General features: G+C 36.5%; 1 protein-coding gene across 1 annotated transcript in view; it reads left to right on the top strand.

Annotated features, from left to right (window-relative positions):
- Window positions 1-20291, top strand: part of HPSE2 (heparanase 2 (inactive)) — a 408005-nt gene that overhangs the window by 19389 nt on the left and 368325 nt on the right. The window lies entirely within an intron of this gene.

Raw genomic sequence — 20291 nt, 5'->3', positions numbered from 1 at the left:
AAAAAAGAGTTGAGGACACATGTGGTGTGCATCAAAAATCAGTGTAAATCAGGAAGGTGTGGTAAGGGGGATTTCCTGTGTTACAGAACTGCTGAAATAGTGCTCCCCCACCCTCCATCAACACATTCCAAATGAAGGTGCTGGCTTTTTCTGACACCTTGCAGAGATGGTTTGCCCCTCACCTAACACAATGTAGTTTCCTTGAAGCTTCAATCAACAGTTTGCAGCTAGGAAAAACTCATCCTGGGCATAATGTGTTCTTTGATTACGTCCTTTCTTTTGTGTCTTGTGAGCTTGGCAGGTATATACCTGTAGGATGGGGCCAGACTAGTACATGTGAGCCTGTTCTTTTTTATCCCTGCTGTAGGATAATTCTGAGCACTTATACATCCCAAGTACTGGACCAAAAGCTTTTCAAAGATGATCAGATTTTCTCCTCACAACCCGATGAGGTTGGTACTATTAATTGTCCCATTTGATAGAAGGGTTAGTCAGTGGGGGAGCTTTAAAAAATATTGGGTGCTGTGCCAATTAAATAATTCTCTGGGGTAGAGCTGAGGCATTGAGATTTAAAAAAAAATTTCCCCAGGTGTTTTCTAAAGTGCACACCAGGGTCAGAACCTCTGGGTGAATGATTTGAGTAAGGCACCCCTGCTGGTCTTTTGAGTTCAGACCTAGACAGTCTGAATCTAGAGCCCAGGCATAGCCACCTCTACTGCAATGCCACCTAAACTTTAATATGTATGTGAATCACCTGGGGATCTAGTTAAAAGTGAGATTCTGCATTTCTAACAAACTCCCAGGTCTTTCCCATACTCCTGGTCTGGGAACCATACTTGGAGTAGCAGGCTCTGCTACTTGATACTAATATTAGTACCTATGGTAGCCGGAAGGGGAAAATGTTCCTGAAAGGCAGCAAGCAGCAAGATGGGGAGCTGACAGGGGCTTCTCATCCATTTAACATTAGTGATGATGGTAGGGATCATGGGTTGGTTATATAAACTTCTCAGTGTTTTCCTAGGACTAAATAACCTGTTTTAGATTATTTCCTTGTTCCTGAGAACTCTGGGAACTTTAAGGCTGGCAAAACTAATAAAACTTCACTTGTTGAGGTGTTTTCATCTGTTGGTCAGGTAGAGATGTGGGTTGTAATTGCTAAATTGGTCAGCTTTCTAAACCTTTTCCTCATTTTCTTCAAGGAGGCTAAAACAGGAGTTCAGAGAGATGAGAAATTACAAGAAAAACACAGATTTTTAGTTAAATATTTCAATAAACATTTATTAAGCACCTGCTATATAACATAGTATTTTGTTAACATTGCAATATCCTCTCTCTCTTTAGGATACAAAAGTGAATGGGATATAGGCTTTGCTTTGATAGAACTCACACTTTAGTGGGGAAACAATGACATAACATAGATAATTGCCCGGCCAGGCGTGGCTCAGCGGTTGAGCATCCACCTAGGATCCAGGAGATCGGGGTTCAATTCCCGGTCAGGGCACATGCCCGGGTTGCGGGCTAGGCAGCAGATCAATGACTCTCATCATTGATGTTTCTATCTCTCTCTCTCCCCCTCCTTTCCTCTCTCCGAAATCAATAAAGATATGTTTTAAAAAAATAGATAATGATATGGTAGAAATATGAATAGATAGATTACAGAGAAAGAAGCAGTAAACTTACCTGAAGTTGTTGAGAAAGACTTTATAGGTGTCACCAGACAAATTTACTCTTGTTGTTATTTCTTATTGTTATAAATGTTTATAAAAGTTTAGGTTATTAGACCATTGCTGAGATTTCTTAAGATTTCCTCTGAATTACAGAATGGTTTTATAATTTTGAGATTAAGGGTCCAGGTGATTCTCAGCAATTACATGCATAAAAAATTGAGATTAAATGTATTTTCTTCTGGAAACAACATCAGTAACATCATCAGCCTACGTTTACTGAGCACTTCCAAGGTTCTATAAGCATTGTATCATTTAATATTTTTTAGACAGCTTTATTGAGCTGTAATTTACATTCCATGCAATTTACATACCATCTAAAGTACAGTTCAGTGGCTTTTAGTATATTCACCGATTTGTGCAACCATCACCACTATCCACTTTAGAACATTTTCATCACTCTAAAAGGAAACCTCACACCTCTTAGTTAACTCCCCCAACTATCCCCTACCCCTGACCTAGGAAACCACTAACATACTGTCTCTCTGGGTTTGCCTATTCTGGATATTTCATATGAATGGAAAGAGGAAATTAAGGCTCAGAGAGGTTAAATCTCTTAGATAAGTCCACAAAGCTAAGAAGTAGCAGAACCAAGATTTTATACCGAACCCATGCCCTTCACTCCACCCCTGGAAGGCAGTTTAACTATAGCCCTTTACTCTTGATGCTTTCTTCAGATTACTTTTTCTGAAAAAGTGAACCCAGAGCAAAAAACCCCAAACAAAACTTCTAAACCTCTTTTATTGGCTCTGGCTATTGATGTTTACATTGTGTAAGGTATTCCCTGAAACCTAAGTTGTATATGGTGGAGGAGGGGGGTACCTCAAAGGGAGCAGTTTTTTTTTTTTTTCCTTTACCAAAACTCAGTGAAATAGGATGCTTTCCTTTGGTCATGGACACCATGGTCTTGGGCCATAGAGGGATGGAGCCCATGGCTAAAGTGATCTATTTAATTGTTGTATGATTTTTTATAAAAGATTGTTTATGAAGGAACTTATTATTGTTGAGCTCTTTATTTTTAATTTTTTTATTTACATTGGTTAATAAAATTATGTAGATTTCAAGTGTACAATTCTATACTACATCTTCTGTATATCGCATTGTGTGTTTACCATCCAAAGTCAGATCTCCTTCCGTCACCATATATCTGATCCCTTTTACTTTTTGCTACCTCTCTCTGACCCCTTTTTCCATCTGTAGATAATTTTTCTTCTTCTTCTTACTGAAGTATAATGACCTAATACATTTTACCCCAAAGATATATTTTCCTTTTCTCTGTTTTTTGACCTAGAAGTCTAATTTTTCTTAACATAGAAAAAGTTCACCCTTATTTTGAGACCTAACCTTTTCCCTAAAAGTACATTTTTTTTTAGTTCATGAGTATAGTGAAATCTTTTTGATGCAACATCAACTCTCTTTTTTGCCTGTTTAACTGCCTTTGATATTTCTCATTTTCTCTTTGGTCTTACTGTTACTGTCCTATCCCAGGCCTTCTACAAAAATAGTAACCTCCTGATTGCTGTCAGTGGCCCTAATTTCTTTGAAAGAAGGAAAGAAACAATTCTTGAGCACCTACCCTTTGAAAGGTACACTTTATATTATATCTCATTTAATCTTCGCAACAACCCTACCAGGCAGGTTTCCCAAACATCACTATTTAAAGATGAGGAAACTGAAGTTCATGGAGGTTAAGTAACCTTCCCCAGCTTTACCACTAGGACTTAGAGTCAGAGGTGATGATTGTAAAATCTGTTTTTTCAACAATAGTCCATTTTAGAATCTCATCACATCTAGAGTACATAGTGGATGGTCAGAAATGCTTACTTACTTATAATGAATTCCTGTTTTAACACAATGAACAACATTTAAAAGCCAGAGAGAACTAATGATCCTCTTACTATAAAATAATGATGCTTAAGGACTCACTGCACACTTTCATTTTAGAGTAGACCTCTGTCCCTGGTATCTCTACACTTGAGTGTGGTGGTATTTTTTAAACTATATATTCTGTGCCATGCATAGGGCCTGGCACATAGTAGGTGCTTGATAAATATTTGTTGAAAGAATAATGAATGGATTAGGTTATGGTGGTCTGGAATCCATCCAAACTGAAAATGAAGGTCTTGAATTCACTTAACTTGACGGTAGTTGTCCTTCCAATGGCTCTTACTAGATCTTTGTTTGCAATCACCGTTAACCAAAAGAGCCCCAGTGTCTATGAGAACCTATAAGTCTAATGTTATAAAATACTCTCCTGTGGAAAATAGAGGTCTTGAGAACCTGTGTTTGCACTTAAAGAAGGAACTCTTACATCTTGAGAGTCTTGCTGTCTTTGAGCTAGTTTGTTTATTCAGAAGGAAAAAAATGCAGGGAAAAACTAAAAACAGACAAAAACTAAATGGATAACTCTTACTATAAGAGTATAAGGAGGCAGTAGAATTCCTGAATTTGTTCCTGGCAGCTGATTTATTCCACCACTTCCAGCTCCTGCTTTGCTTCCCAGTAGCCTCATTTACTTTATTAGTATAGGATTGGGCTGTGGTGAAGATATGGAAGTGAGTATTGTGAAAACTTGATGACATTGTTAGACTGATGAGTTACCACCATTGAGACCAATATTATGCTTATCTTCTGGCAGTCTTGGTTTCTTAGAAGTTGGAAGGCCTCTGGACATAACTGGGAGCCTAGACTGAGAACTAAACTTTTCTTGGGAATTAAGAAATATAGAGTGGGTTTTTGTTTTACACATATTAAACTTTGATCTCTTTTCTGGGATTTTTAGTCATACTCAGGAATATTTGGAAATGAAAGGATGCTCTTTTATCTTTTTTTTTTTTCTTCACAAACTGCTTAATGTTTGGGAATTGATGAGCTAAAAATAATAATCATGTGCCATTGGGTCAATCCAATTTCCAACATACCAAGGCCATTTAGGAACCAATTGTAAAAGGCTTTTCTTGAGAGAGGAAAATGGATTGGGTTTGGAATCAGACTGTGGAAGACAATCTCTCTGAGCGTTAACTTGAATGTTAAGTTAACATAATGTAAAGGGTTTGGAGTTTATCCTTTAGACAACAGACAGTCAAGGAAGGGTTGTAATTAAGAAAATTGTATGTGGTGTTTTAGAAATTTTTAAAGTTATTTTATGGTTCATAGGACAGAATAGAACAATGGTAGATTCCTAGCTGCAGAGGGACCAAAGAGAAGCTAGCTAGTGAAGATATCCAGAAGTGAGATGAGGTCAGATAACATTAATGCATCAGTAGTGGGAAAGAAAAGGATAGTTAAAGAGTCATTACAAATGAAAAGTTGACAGGACATGGTCAATCTCTAATTGATTTGATACAGATAGTATCCTTTGCAGTTAATTTGTGTTCCAGTTGTAACATGAAAGGGAGACTTTTTTTTTTAGAGAATTCACTGGGACCAAAAAATGCATATAAACTGAGGGATTAGTAACATCAGCATGAGTGAAACTTAATTTTTTACAAAAAATTTAGTCAGTGCAGAGCAGGTTTTTGTCTCTGTCATTTCAATTAGAAACAATCCCATTTTCTATCGTTTTTTTTTTTTTTTTTTTTTCTCTTCCAAAAGGAGAAATCTGGTTATAGGGGCTAGGAATTATTTACAAAGTATTTGATACCACGTTTCTATGCACCCATCATTTTGTTGTATATTGAAAACATTTCAATAAGTCAGTGACAATAGTAATGAGTCACTATCTACACAGGTAGGTTTTTAGTTTTTTAATTGTGACAAAAAACATATAACAGTTTATCTTAGAACTAATATCTGAATTCAGTAACATTGCAGGACACAAAATCAACATGCAGAAATGAATTGTATTTCTATACACTAACAATGAACTATCGGAAAAGGAAATTAGGAAAACAGTTCTATTTATTATAACATCAAAAAGAATAAAATACTCAGGAATAAAATTAACTAAAGAGGTGAAAGATGAGTGCACTGAAAACTACAAAACGTTGAAGAAAGAAATTAAAGAAGACACAAAGAAAGGAAAAGACAGCCTGTGTTCAAGATCATGTCTCCATAATCTTGAGTATCTATGAAGTATAGCTTATTATCAAATATGTTTGTGAAACGTTAGGTTAAGTCAAGTTAAGTAGGTTTCTTCAAGGGGCTTTTATCATACTAATATGCAGTGTGCATCTAAGAGAGGGAGGGATAAAGTTTGTATCTCATAAGAGCAGTGTTCCCAGAACATGCTTTGAAAAACCCTGGGTCTGAGAAATTTTTTTTTGAGTCAGTGTGGTATAGTAGTTAAGGACATTGGCTTTAGAGTCAGACAGACCTGTAGTCACTTCATCTTGTGGGGTGCTAATTTTTATATCTGTAAAACAGAGATAATAAATGGATAAATTTATTGAGCACATTTAATCTTCACAGAAATTCTGTGAATAGATCCTCTCAGCTCTACTTTATAGATGTGGAAACTAAGGAACAAAGAGGTTATGTAACTTCTCCGAAGTTCGCAGCTTGTAAGTGGTGAAGTAAAAAATCTAACTCAGGTGGTCTGACTCTAGAACCTGTGCTCTGTATTGCCACATTTGTTATTGTAGAATGACATGATATTATATGTCATGACATTAATTGACATGATATGTAAGGTGTTAGTACAGTGTCAGTGCATAGTAGAGCCTTAACAAATGGTAGGTACACTTTTGTTTTAGTTGATTCATTACATAATTGCCCCATAAAGTGATCTGTGACAGGAAGGACCTTGTAATGAATGAAGTTAGAAAAACTCCATAAGGAGGCAGGCAGTGGGGTAGATTCATGTGGGGTAACAAAGGATCTATGTAGGCTTAGTTTTCAGAAGGTTGGAGCCACTCTGTTTGCTTCCTAAGCTGGCCAGAGCATCTCTTGGGCCCCCTGTTACTAAGAGAACAGTAAGAACTCCCCATTAGGCAGTGTGGTTGATTAATTCAGAGGAAGGCAAGACATTTTAGGATATTTCAAGGGTTTCCCTCTATCTCCAAAAGGACCCATGTGAGATAAACTGCTTCATTCAGAGTCATAGTCAGAGCTCATTCAGAAGATTATGTTCTATGTAAATAAAAATAAACAGTCAAACAAAACAACAGAAAAAACCAGGCTCGACTGGACCATGCAATCAAGTGAGTTCTTTCAGGTCACCGACTTTGGCACTTCTTAATTTAGGGTTAAGCTGCAGCCTTCATGTGAGTCTGATGTCATTTTGTGTATGACCCCCAGTCAATCTTTGCATCAGAAAGCACTTTATTAGAATTTCCATAAATGACAAAACCACTTAAGTAAGTTCATGCTTTTTAATGAGGCCCTCTACTCTTCTCCCAAACATGTTTTCCTCTCCTTAGTTTTCTACTCTGACATGTAGAAAAGAAGAGAAAGATAGGTATCTCTGCCTTTTGGGGAACTGTGGGATCTTCCATTTAAACTTGTGTGTTTTGCTTTCTTGGCCTGTTTATATAAATATAAGAGACCAGAAGCCAGTAAAAATAAAAATCATGAAGTTATCCATGAAACATGCAGAAGCAGCCTCCTTGAATGATAAACAAGCTCAGCTGCAGGAAGATCTGTGGTCTGATATTCATTACTGAAAAACTTCCATTGGATGGACAGTTTGTCCGGATGAGTTAATTAATTTTAAGAGCTCTCTGTCCTCTTAGAAATATACCATTCCAGATTGGCTGAAAACATGTTTACTTTGAACATTCATCAGTAATTCTGGGTCAGCCACCCCACAGCTTGGTTTGCTTTGGTGCCAGCTGCATGTGGCAGAAAAGTTAATTAGATGTCTCTTGTGTTAAAAGGGGGAAAAGTCATGTGGAGAAACAGGACTCTTGCAGAGAGAAGGGAGTGTGGAATTTCCATTTCTCAGAATTAGGAAGCCGTGAGCACAGAAACTAGTTCATATGAATCCGTATGGAAATCAGGGGCTTTTTCCAAGGATAGCTTCTCATCTCTGCAAATGAATTTCCATTTCGATATTCTAAAAATATTTAAACAAATTATTTCACGTGTCCAAAGGCTCTTTTTTTAAAATCCCAGATTTATCCTGCGTTCCAAGTCCTGTTTGAGTTCTACCTTACTCCCAATCTTCCTTTTATTGCAATGGCTTAATTAAGCCTTCTCTTGTCTGAAGTTCAAAGCACTAGGAGACAATAACTGTGCTCTTTTCTGATGTATTTTGCTGGTGTTTCAAGTGTATTTAGTACGTCTCAATTAGACTTACGTGAGGAATTACCTTGTGAGTGGATAGAACAAGTAACAGCCTTGCAAATGGTTTTGTAAAAAATTTCCTCTTTTTTTCCCCACCTCTTCTCCATCCTTTTTTGCCCTTTAAATACTTATCAGCATTATTCAGGTAAAATTTGCCATTTTAAGTGTACAATTTGATGAGTTTTGACAAATATATTCATTTGTTATGATTATCACAATCATGATATAGAACATTAAAAAAAAAAGTTTCATCTTGCCCCTTTATAGTCACCCCCTATTTTTCTCCCCCATGAACTACTGATCTGCTTTTGGTCATTATAGTTTATACTTTCTAGACTTTATTTAAATGAATTATGCAGTAGATAGCCTTTTATGAAAGACTTCTTTCACTTAATATAACACTTTGAAAGTCCATCAATGCTGTTGCATGTATCAGCATTTTGTTCCCTTTTATTGTTAAATAGTGATTTCCTTTGAACGGATATACTACAATTTGCTTATTCCATTTACCACCTGATGAAAATTTGGGTCTGTCTAGTTTTGGGCTATTATGAATAAAACTGCTATGAAAATTCTTATCTCTGCACGGACATGTTTTCATTTCTTTGAGATAAATACCTGGGAGTTGAATTGCTGGATTGTGTGGTAAATACATGTTTAACTTTTTAAGAACTTGTCAAACTTTTCCCCAAAATGATTGGACCATTTTGCATTCTTGTCACCATTTTCTGAGAGTTTCAGTTGCTTCACATGCTCATGAAAGCTTGTTATGTTCAGTCCTTTTAACTTGAGCTATTCTAGTGAGCGTGTAGTGGGACCTCATTGTTTTATTTATACTCCTCTAACGAATGATAAGCATTGTTTCATGAGCTTATGTGCCGTGTATATTTTCTGTGGTAAAAATTCTGTTTAAATTCTTTACCTTTGAATTGGGTTGTTTTATCATTAAGTTGTAAGAGATTTTATATACTATGGATATAAATCCTTTGTTAGATATTTGTTTTGTAGCTGTTTTCCCTTTGTATTTGGTTTGCCCTTTTATTTTCTTAAAATTTGTTTTTTTAAAGAGTCAAAGGGAGAAGGGGGTCAAAAGGTTAAAAAAAAAATCTCTGTGTCCTTCATTTAGATAAGTTCAGCTATGCATCATCATTCAGAGAGAGGAAGGGAGAGGGAAAGAGAGAGATAGAAACATCAATGATAGTCATTGATCAGCTGCCTCCTGCACACCCCCAAACGGGGATCGAGCCTGAAACCCAGGCATGTGCCCTGACTGGGAATTGAACCTCGATCTCCTGGATCCTAGGTTGATGCTCAGCCGCTGAGCCACACCCAGCCGGGCTCCATACCCTTCTTACTCCATGCCTGTATATTCTGAGTTCTCTTTAGTCTGGCTGCCCAGAACATTAACTATTCTGATCCTTTGTAAATTGTGGTGATTGTTTCACTTACTCCTTTCTGGTGGTTCTTTTTTTTTTTGCAATGGTAATTTTTTTTCACATATGGCAGGTTATTACCCAGAGATGTCAGGTGACTCCTCTGCAGATCTCTGGATCTCCTGCCCTTTGTGTAGCTCCCATCTCTCCTGTACTCTGTTCTGTAACTTCTAGTTACAGAACAGCCTCAGCCTCTCCTAACTCTGAACTCTGCCTCCTCAACTCAGCAAGACTGCTGAGTTCTTTTTGGGTTCCCCCTCCCTGTACTACAGCCTAAAAGCTCTTTCCAGATAGTGAGAATAGGGCATTAGGGCATCACAGGGCTCACCTAGTTTGTTTCTCCTTCCCTAAGGATCACTGCCCTGTGCTTTCTGTTTTCCTATGTTTGAAACCATTGTTTCATGTGTATTGGTTCTCTTTTAAGTTATTTAAGGTAGGAGAGTTAATCTAATTTCTGTTATTTTATCATGACTGGATGCTAAAATTTGTGATATGATTTTAAATTTTCCAGAATGCCTCACTGTCCCCAAATATTTACCTTAACTGCCTTCCAAGGTGCTTATAATTCTACCATTAAATAATCATTAATTTGAGCCTTTTGGCATTTGAATATTAAGATGCAAAAATGCTCCATAGGAAAGGAAGTATAAGAGCACAAGTAGCTCACTAAATACTTACGGGGCATTTGAAAGCATAGAAATATAGAACTAGAACTCTGGGTACCTTGTTTCATTCTGAGGTCTACAACAAGTTTTGTGTGCACCCTGGCCAACTTACTTGACTTGTGTGGGCCCAGTTTTATCATTTGTAAAATGTAAAGGAAGAAGAATAAGTGATTAGTTGGCTCTCTGGCTGAGGTCAGTAGGTCCATGTCTTATTACTTAAGAAACTTAAATATAGTTGGAGAAACACAACTAAATTTCATTAATACTCCAGCAAATCATAAAGAACAACATAGTAGAATATTTATGCTAAGTGCTCTGAGAGTTCAGATATGTTAACCTAATAAATTAACATACAAGGCCTCGAAGGGATAAAATAAGGCTTTGTGCAAAAATGGAAATCAAGGTGTTCCTTGAAGGATTAATATTTTTGGATAAAACAAAGGGGACAAAAGTAAGGGGAATAAGATATTCGCGTTTGTTAGAAAATTTTCATTGTCTAATGAGTGGTTAGGCTTCTGATACTTGATCAATTTCAGGTTATCTTCAAAAATAGAAGTGATTGTTCTTTTTTCTATATCAATAAAATAATATTTTAATTGCAGTTATAACTCTTGTGGTTATTTTGAGATGGTTATAATTTTTTTTCAGATTTTTGAAGTTTGCAGATATTTCCTAGTGTTTCTTAAACAAACCTCATATCTAATATGTACCTCAAATAAAATTTACTAAAGTTTTTCATTATTACTCATCCCCTCGGCTTCTCCTGTGTTCCCTGCCATGGTTAATGGCATCACTTTCTACCTTGTCTCTTAAGGAAAACTTTGTATTATTTTTTATTCTTTTCTGAATCTAATCTCCTATATTCATTTGGCTGTCAGGTATAGTTGTCCTTAACTCTGGAATCCTCTTTCTTGCTACTGCTCTATTGCCAGCCCATCTTTCCTCTCTCCTGGACTATTAATGACAGATTAATGGGTCTCTCTGCTTCCCAGCTCTCTTAATGTATTCCTTATACTGCCACTAGAGTTATTCTCGTGTATAGTCTTCGGTAGGTCACTTCTCTGATTCAGAGCCTCTGACATCTCTTCAGAGGCTAGAAGATAAAGCTGAAACCATAAAGGCACTCATACATTTGCTCCCAGCTTGTTTCTTCAGGTTTCTTCCCACTGCACTGTACACTAGTCTTGGCATTCTAATTATGGTATGTGGAAAGGAACTATTCTAAACAGTAAGCAGAATTAGGAAAGGCATGAAAATATATAGTGTCCTTGGAGTCTCCATCAGACAGACTTCTACCTACCCTTTAATAAAGATTTGGTTAAGAAGTCACCCCCTTTATTACTCATTTCTGACTACATCCCCTTTCCCTAGGTGTGCAGGTTATAAGTGCTTATTACGTTGTTTTAGAATTATTTCTGTTTTTACTTGTTATAGTAGGCTGTGAGCTCCATGAGGGTAGGAACAAACATTTATTCATCTTTACATTTCTAGTGTTCAATATAGTGTGTTGAGCACATTGTAGGAGCTGATGTGTTTGTTTGAATTATCACCAGCATACATAACTAACACGCTCTTGAAAGCGTGGTCCTTTCTAGGCTCCTACTTCTGTGGGTCCCCTGAGGCTGCCACTAGGAGGCTCCAAAGCCATCCACATGAGGAAATTTGGTTTGCTTCCAAGTTAGGCAAGGAAATGATGCTGCTGGACATATCCGTATTAAAAGTTCAGATGTCTAAACTTTTGTTTTAATTTCTTTGGAATTCTGTTTTATTTTCTGGTTGATTTTGATATTTAGTAGCTTTGGATTACACATTGTCCTTTGGAGAATTTATAGCATACCTAAATGATATGTACATTCTACTCCTAGCCAGTATACATATACAATGGGGAAAGTCAACTCTCAAAGAAACTGATAGTTTTTCAGGCACAGAATGAAGTCCAGTGCAACTGACTCTAATCCAGTGCTTAAGTACTTTTTCTCTTATTCAACAAAAAGCATGTATTAAGTGTAATTGTTGGCTCCTATTTTTGCCTGTTATTTAGTTAGCTCCAAAAGATTTGAATACATCAGATTCCAATGGGAATTGCCATCTAAAATTATTGGTGCTCAATGAACAAATATGTCAGGCCATTGGCTCTAATTGGCATTCATGATTGTTGCTCTGGTGAAGTAAATTCTAAACCATTTGTTACAAGGTTGTCTCTTTAGGAGCCTTTTGATAATGGGATAACCCTAGAGCTTCTGAGTGGTTTTTACTATTTGGGTGTGAAGAGGAAGAGAGGAGCCCATTGGTGCAGAGCTACCTTTTTTTCTTTATGCATCTCTGTCTTCTCTTTTCACAATCTGAATGGTTTGTTATTCAAGCTGAGTTTACCTTCTGTGAGGATTTCTCTTGGATGTAGCATTCTCTCTTTTTTCTGAATTCAGACTAACTAAATCTTGGAGTTGGAAGAAATTTAGTTCATGTAGTCTGGTCTTCTATCCACTGTGTGAATCCCACCAACTATGGGTAAAAATGACCCCAGATACACTGAGTAAACCAGCAAATATCTTAGTTTTGGCTAAGGCTGGTTATGTAACTGTTCTTGTCTGATCTCAGTCCTCAGAACTAATGCTTTACTTCAAGGTGTGTATATCCTTATTAACAGCTATTTATGATTGCATAGTACTTCCATGAGACAGATTATTTAGCACTTTTATGAAGATTCAGTCAGTGCAAAAATATCTTTGTGGAGAGAATTTCAGCAATTGCAAGTGAAAGAAAAGAAGTAGATGTGATACATTCTGCTATTTTGTGTAGAGTAGTATTAGATCCAGTTATTTAGGAACTCTCACTTGAAAATAGACCTCAGGCTCTAGCCAGTTTTGCTCAGTGGTTAGAGCATCGGCCTGCGGACCGAAGAGTTGCGGGTTCAATTCTGGTCAAGGGCATGTACCTCAGTTGCAGGCTCGGTCTCTGGCCCTGGTTAGGGTGCGTGCTGGAGGCAAGGAATTGATGTGTCTCTCTTACATCAATGTTTCTCTCTCTGTCTCCCCCCTCCCATTCTCTCTAAAAAATATCCTCAGGTGAGGATTAACAAAAGAAAAAAAAAGAAGAAAGGAAAATAGACTTCAAGTTGATTGAGTATGAGTCGTGCTGTACAGATGAAAAATCAGGGCTGTGGTCAATACTGTTAGGAGAGCCTTAGAAATATTTAGCAGATGAATGATTTATGCTGAGTTGTTGTGGGAAGTCTCTGCTTCTGGGTTCACCCTCCAACTCAATTGTATTGCTTGTTTTCATGAACATTCTTGCAATAGTGTCTTCATCTGGGAATAATGTAAAACTAGAGAAATGCTGCAGACCTCAGATAAGCGAGCTGGAGCAGAAACTTGAATATTCATAGACATCTTCCAAGAATCCATATATATTTGCATACATTTAGTAGAAATGGATAAAAATACTTGCAGGGGCAGAGTCTGCCAGGGTGTCACTTATTCTACTGGGTGATGTGGGAAGAGCACCAGCAGTTAGGAGGCCAGGGTTCTAATATTTGCTTATTACAAAATGCTGTATAAACAAAATGCTGGGTAAATCACTTTATCCCTATCTCCGGTTTCCTTATCTGTGAAATCTGAGGGTATTTTACTTTTTGCTTATCCCTCTAGAACAAGGGTCAACAAAGTATATAGCCCGCAGGGCAAATCTCACCACTACCTGTTTTTATAAAGTTTTATTGGAACACAGCTGTTCCCATTTATGTATTGTCTGTGGCTCTTTTGCATTACAACAGCAGAATTGAGTAGTTGCATCAGAGGTTGTATGGCCCACAAAACCTAAAATATTTACTGTCTGATTCTTTATAGAAAAAGCCAGCCAACCCCTGGTCTAGAGAACATTTTTAAAAAATGAGGGGGGGAGGCGGTTATAAGCATTGACACTGGGGATGCTACTGGTATCTGTTGGTTGGGGCCAAGAATGTCAAATGTCCTGCAGGGTAGGACATAATGAACAACTGTTTTACCAGAAGTTCCAGTAGCTCCCTTCTAGGGATCCCTTCCCTATTTTGATTCTAAGGAGATCCATTTTTGAAAGCTATATCAACTCTTTTAGACCACTAAAGCAACAATGTCTCAAGTTTAAATGAGTTATGAATTTTTAAACTATTTCCCATAACTTGAAAAAGAGTATCCACCAAGATATCTACCAAGAACCTAAAACAATTATTATGCTTATAGTGAAATATTAGAAGCATTCCCTTTAAAGTCAGGAAGAAGCCAACAGTGCCCTCACCTCACCTTTGTACTGGAGTACTAGTGGGCACAATAGTAACAAGAATTGTGAAGGGTCTGAGGTTTTACGCCACTTGCAAACTAACAAGGTAGGCTGCCAGAATGGCATGGATGCTGGCATAAGATATGAGACTCCCGTGTCAGACACAAAACAGTTTGTTTTGTTTTTTTTACAACAATATCTGTGGCCAGAGTATCAGCACATTTTTGAACTGTTTTGCTGAGTCTCAGTTCTCACAGGACAATAGGAAGAATGCTAAGTGATACTTGCACATGCAATGGGTTGTATAAGAGGAAGGGAACCCTGAGGTTAGGGAACCTGAATCTTTTATAATGAGAAGTAAACAGGCCTGCCCTGTATTTTGGAGGGAAATGCTGTCTTTATTATATTGGATACTAAGCATGCCTGCCCTTTGCTTTGGAGGGAGGTACAATCTTTATCTTCTAAGGCTGTTCAATATACAAACATCTTTGAAAAGATAATCTAGAACAAAGGCAACCAGTGTCTCCGATTGTAAGATAAGCAGAAATGCAAGAGCCCTATGCCTTCCATCAAATAAGAAAAGTAAATAAAATATATAAGAATTAAGAAGGAAGAAACAATTTTTTTATATTTAAGTTTATTGATTTTTATTTATTTTATTTTTATTTTTATATATCTATTGATTTCAGAGAGAGGAAGGGAGAAGGAGAGAGAGAGATAGAAACATCAATGATTAGAGAGTCATTGATCGAGCCCGCAACCCGGGCATGTACCCTGACCGGGAATCGAACCCTGATCTCCTGGATCCTAGGTTGACGCTCAACCGCTGAGCCACGCCCGGCCCGGCTAAGTTTATTGATTTTTAGAGAGAGAGGAAGGGAGAAGAGAGAAACATCTATGTGAGAGCACAACATCGATCGACTGCCTCCTGTATGCCCCCTACCACGATTGGGCCCATAACCTGGGCATGTGCCCTGACTGGGAGTCAAACCAGCAACCTTTCTGTGTACTGGACAATGCCCAATCAACTGAGCCACACTGGCCAGGGCAACAAATTTGTTTTTATTAGCAGATGTATAATTGGTTACATAATGAATTCATGGACACCTAGTCACAAATGGTTAGAAATAATAAGAGTTTGCCAAGATTGCTAAATTCAAGCTCTATATAGCAAAACCAGGTTCATTTTTATAAACTGTGGACAACAATTTAGAACATATTATTAAAAATGAGGGTAGCTTACCAGCTACGCAGGAGACATCTGCCCCTGTGTCAATTAAGCCCTCTATTTCTTTTCCTTCTATCAATAATTTTTTCATGGGTCTATGCCTTCCTACTTTTTTTACCCAAGCTACTAAATCACTAGAGCCAAATCCTTGATCTCCTCTCTCTTCTTTTAATGTAACATTTGGAAGGGCCAAATAAGGGAGCAATAATAATTGTGCTATTCTTTGTCCCAGGTGTATTTGTATAGTCTTTTTTTGGAGGTTGAATCATAATTTTTAATTCCCCTGTATAGTCTGAATCTATTACTCCTGGGAGGACCTGTATTCCTGCCTTAGAACGTGAACTTCTTCCTATAATTAGTCCCATATATCCCTTAGGTAAGGGGCCAATAAATAAATAAATAAATAAAATAAAAATAAAAATGAGGGTAGAAGGAAGAGGAAGACATTTGTAATACTTTAAACAATAAAGATAAATGTAAAAAAAGTAAAAAAAAAAGATACCATACCATACCATGAATAAACCATAGTATCTTTGAATAAATCTAAGAAATATATCAAATTTTAATAGAAGACACTAAAACTTTACTGAGAAATATTAAAGAAGATCTACACAGAAATGCATAATGCCATGAAAAGGAAGATTAAATATCTTGAAATTGTCTCCAAATTAATTTATAAATTCAGTGCAGTTCAAATTCCTATAAGCTGTGTGTGTGTGTGTGCATGTGTGTATGTCTAACTTAACAAAGTAATTGATTATAAAATATTATAAAAGGATAGAGCTGAGTGACGGTACATGGGTGTGAGTGGGTATTCTTTGTATATTTCTCTGTTTGAAACATAAAATGAAGGATTTTTTCTAAAAGTGACATACTGAGGGCCTTGGAGATCCATGAGTCTAGAGTTGTGGATGCTGGCTTACACTGTTTTAATGATCCAGAAAAAGGTACATAGTATTAACTGGAATTGAAAAGAAGAGGGAGGGTAACTCTAAGAGACATTTTAAAGCCAAAGTGGATAAATTTAGTGACTTGAAGGGAAAGGAAGAGACCTTTCTTCCTTTAATAAAAGATAACAGGGGTCAGAAACTAGAGGATTTGGGAAATTATGTGGTTGACTAAACAGGGAAATTAAAGGGCAAACCAATTGGAGGGAGCAGATTATGAGTACTTTAGTTTGGAGCTGTAGGCTCTCCTCACAGAGGTTCTTCTAGCATCTGTGAATCTCTTTCAAAGGACTATGTTGTGCATCTTTTCACAAGCTTATTAGCCATTTGTGTATCTCCTTTGTTGAACTGTCTATTCAGATATTTTATCCATTTTTAAATTGGGTTATTAGTCTTTTTATTAAGTTATAAAAATTTTCTTTGTATTTCTATTGTATATATTCAAATATTTTGTTTGTGTCATCTTTTCATTTTCCTAATGAAGTATCTGTTTGAATACAAGGCCTGTGCCTTTAACTACCTATTATTATTGCCTCACATAATGTCAGAGAAAGTACCTAACTCTGTACTTGGGAGGCTTTGATGACTATATTGAAATCACTTTACTGTGCCTGTGTCATTCAGCTTCAGCTTGAATATTTCTAGGAATAGGAAACTCACTCCATCCTCAAATAGTTCTTTTCCTTATATGACAGCTTCTGTTGTCACAATTTTCTCATGTGAAACTGTAGAGTATGTTTTTTGGTTATTCCCATAATGCTTGACTTTTGAGGTTTACATGGAACAAGTCAGTTATCCCTTCTATATGAAAGCAGGTTTTCTTTTGTATTTTTTTGCCAGCTTAACACTCAATTTTTTCAGCTGTTTTAACAAAATAAAATTATTTGCTATCTTGATACTTTACTTTGGATGCTATCTAGATGATTAATATCCTACTGAAACTATTATAGCTGGAAATAAATATACTATCACAAGTAGGATACTAAAACAAAAATAATAATAGTTACCTTTCATAGAACTCTTATTAGGTGGCATGCATAGTGCTAAGTCTTTTATGCTTCTTTATAATAACAGTAGATGAAAAAATTGAGGCCTACAGAGGTGCTTTCATCTGTCAGTTCTGCAACTAAACACCAAATCAGAATTTGAACTGAGGTCTGCTTAACTCCAGCTCTTCACTCTGCTGCCGTTGACTGGCATGGAATGCAGTGTCGCTGTTACCTCTTGTATTCTGTGTGTTCTGGTTCCATTAATTTAATCTAAGATTGGATTAATCTTTTTGATGGTAATATCGTATTTGGCAGCATATCACTGGCTTATGTTAAGCCTGTATTTAACTAAAATTTACAAATCTTAAAAAGATCTTAAATATTTGAGCTCTGTCTGGTCTGGCTTTCCCATATTATCTTATGTAATTAATTTTAATTAGTTTATGTGCAGGAATTTGTGTTCATGTCTTTAACTACATGTTGGAAATCTTACCCTAAGTTTCTAGATTGCCAAGACAATTTTGAATGTTACGCTAGTCATTTATGATGCTTACTCTTTCTACTGATATATGACCATGTGCATCTTTGATAACTATTCTTGCTCTGTGTTTATCTAGTCTTTTATACAATGCTGAACAGATTAAGTATGAATAAAAATCCATATAGAATATCTATTTTTCCTCAAAACATTGTTATAATGTACTTTTCTAAAGTCTACAAAGTATGTTTGGCCACGCCCATGGTTTCCTTTTCTTAGTATTATTAATATTACGATAATATGGTCATTTTATTTTGAGGTTCTGGTTGAATGATATGGAGGATATCAGTTACAATGATTGCTTCCTCAGCCTTCTGAGCAATAAACTTATTAGATAGGAAATAAAAAGTTTAGTAGGTGTTCTATTCTTTGAATTAGACTTCTATCAGAGGATATCAGGATAATTGAAACTCCACTTTTCTTTTTATAAGTTTTTTAATGCTTTCTAGGAAAGTATCATCTATATTTCTTTTCTGGATGGACCGTAGTATGCCACTGTAATAGTATAATTAGGTTTTTCTTTTTAGTTCCTATCTTTTATTGTCTAGTGTTCTTTACTATTAAGTTCATGAGTTTCTGTTTAGGAATAACTTCTGGAAAGATCACTGGTCTTGGCTTTGAAAATTCTTGGATTTGGGGTCTGACCATACTTTGTGAACTTGAGCAAATCACTTCAGCTTTATGGACCTCAGTTTCCTTATATATACAGTAGGGTTAATAATATTATCCCTTATTACTTAAGAACACAAAAACAGGTTAGGATTTCAAAAATTGATAATTGTCTATTAATGGTTTATACAAATAGTGCCTTTATCTCACATAACAAAAAGTCAAGAGGGCAGTTTAGAACAAGTATGATAGCTATGGTTGCTCAATAAAGACATTAGGGACTTAGGCTCGTCCCATCTTTCTGTTCACTATCCTTAGTGTGGAGTCCTTTACCCTCTTGCTTCTTGACTCATTGCAACAAAATGACTGTATAACTCCAAGCCTCATGTCTGTGTTTCAGGCATAAAGAATAGGAAGGACTAAAAGGCTGAAAGAAAAAAACAACAACCTGGTTTTCTCTTAGTGAGATTTCTCTTTTAATTTGGCAAGGGAAGTCCTCCTGGGGATGTCTGCCTGCAGCTTATGGCCAGAACCATGTTACATGGTCACTCATTGCTTCAAGAAAAGCTGGGAAATTGTATATTTTAGCTTTTCACTCTCTACAGTAGTGGAAGGCAAAGGATAAGGGAGTATATTTAGGGTTTGTGTTGGCTAGTCAACAATATCTGCCTCATACTTTCATAGGATTGTTGGAAGGATTCAGTGATACAATGTAATTAAAAAATTAATAGCCTGGCCAGGCGTAGCTCAGCGGTTGAGCATCGACCTAGGATCCAGGCGATCAGGATTCCATTCCTGGTCAGGGCACATGCCCCAGTTGCAGACTCAATCCCCAGTTGGGGGCGTGCAGGAGGCAGCCAATCAATGACTCTCTCATCAGTTTCTACCTCTCTCTCCCTCTCCTTTCCTCTCTATGAAATCAATGAAGATATATTTAAAAAAAATTTAATAGAGTGTAATTTAAATAAATGTAAACTATATTTATATTTCTCTTGCTGTCTATTGCTGGTCTTAAACTAGAGTGTATCCTTGCTTTAATTTATTCTGATTTTTTATTAAAGCCTCAAAAAATTATGAGATTAGTTACTTGAATGCTAAATGAGTTCACTTTATTGCCTACATTCTAGAAATTGGTATAAATATATCTAGGTATAAATACTGCATTACTTCCAACCAGCTCCTCTTTTTTTATGTAAGAATGAATAAAGACCATTCCCACATCTGGCTAATCTTTGTGTACCAAACATCCTAACCCTCATTGTCATGGGTTTTTATTAATATCTGGGCTTCTCTTTTAGGGCTTTATTTATAGATTTGAAGATTATTTGTCCACAATGATGTTCCTCCCTTTATGGACGCATACCCAATTTTTTTCTTAAATGCCATTGAGCGTGGCTTAAAGAACCAAATCTTTCTACTGGTACCATCAACATGGGCATTCATTTATTTTCCTTCCAAAGTCATTGATGTCAACAATGGCAGAGCAGTTATTTTTTTAGCATTTTGTCCTAAAATCCTTTAGTTTGCTATGTAAAACTCGAAGTTTCTAGAGTTGTCATCCAGATTGCTGTTGATAATATCATTTGTTTCTATGATAATCAGCTGAGTTATATTTTAATTTGTAAAAATGGAACAAATAACTTTAGGGCATGAAAGCTTCCTGGTAACTGGGATACATT

The sequence above is a fragment of the Miniopterus schreibersii genome (genome assembly GCF_964146895.1).
Source record: "Miniopterus schreibersii genome assembly, chromosome: 14".
Taxonomy (NCBI): Eukaryota; Metazoa; Chordata; class Mammalia; order Chiroptera; family Miniopteridae; genus Miniopterus; species Miniopterus schreibersii.
Note: the sequence above shows the minus strand (reverse complement) of the source record. Positions and strands in the feature narration are given on the sequence as shown.